General features: G+C 46.4%; 1 non-coding gene across 1 annotated transcript; it reads right to left on the bottom strand.

Moving 5' to 3' along the window:
• Positions 1–340: 340 nt before the first annotated feature.
• On the bottom strand, positions 341–447 carry LOC125085323 (U6 spliceosomal RNA). The gene has a single exon (XR_007122856.1). It is a non-coding gene; the product is annotated as a U6 spliceosomal RNA (small nuclear RNA).
• Between the last annotated feature and the right edge of the window lie 316 nt (positions 448–763).

The following is a 763-nucleotide window of genomic DNA, read 5'->3' as shown; positions in this document are numbered from 1 at the left end:
TCTGTGTCAGTCAGGTTCTCCGAAGACACAGAACCAAGAAAACACGCTGTGTGTGGAGACAGACAGACAGAGAGATTGATTGATTTTATGCCTCTGGTGGGCCCAGCGAGACTCAGCTCTGCAGCGAAGGCTGGCAGGCTGGAGGCCCAGAGAAGAGCTGAGCCCGTGGTCTGAGTCAGAAAGCCAACTTCTGCAGAAATTCCTCTTCTTTGGTCTTTTTGCACTCGGGAGGAAGCCAGTCGTTTTTTGTTTTTTTCTGTTTTTTGTTTTGTTTTGTTTTGTTTCTGTTTGTTGTTTTTCCGTGTTTTTGTTTTTGTTTTTTTGGTTTTTTGGTTTTTTGTTTTTTATGGAACCCTTCACGAATTTGCATGTCATCCTTGCGCAGGGGCCATGCTCATCTTCTCTGTATCGTTCCAATTTTAGTACATGTGCTGCCGAAGCAAGCACAAGGCCAGTCGTTTTTATTAAGGCCTTCAGCGGACAGGATGCAGCCCAATCACACTAGAGGGAGGAGCTAATCTGCTTTACTCAATATCTATTGATTTAAGCACTTATCTCATCAAAAACCTTCACAGCAACGTTCAGAATCATGTTTCACCAAACACCTGGGTCCTACAGCCTAGCCAAGTGGACACAAAATTAACCATCACACCATCAAGGGGCACCTGCTCCGGGAAGGACCTGTGCAGGACGCAGATGAGCCTGAGGACAAGGTCAACCAGGGCCAACGGGGGATTGCGACTACCAGATGTGACTTTCTAGA

This window comes from Lutra lutra, chromosome 14 (assembly GCF_902655055.1).
Source record: "Lutra lutra chromosome 14, mLutLut1.2, whole genome shotgun sequence".
NCBI classification, from domain to species: Eukaryota; Metazoa; Chordata; class Mammalia; order Carnivora; family Mustelidae; genus Lutra; species Lutra lutra.
Note: the sequence above shows the minus strand (reverse complement) of the source record. Positions and strands in the feature narration are given on the sequence as shown.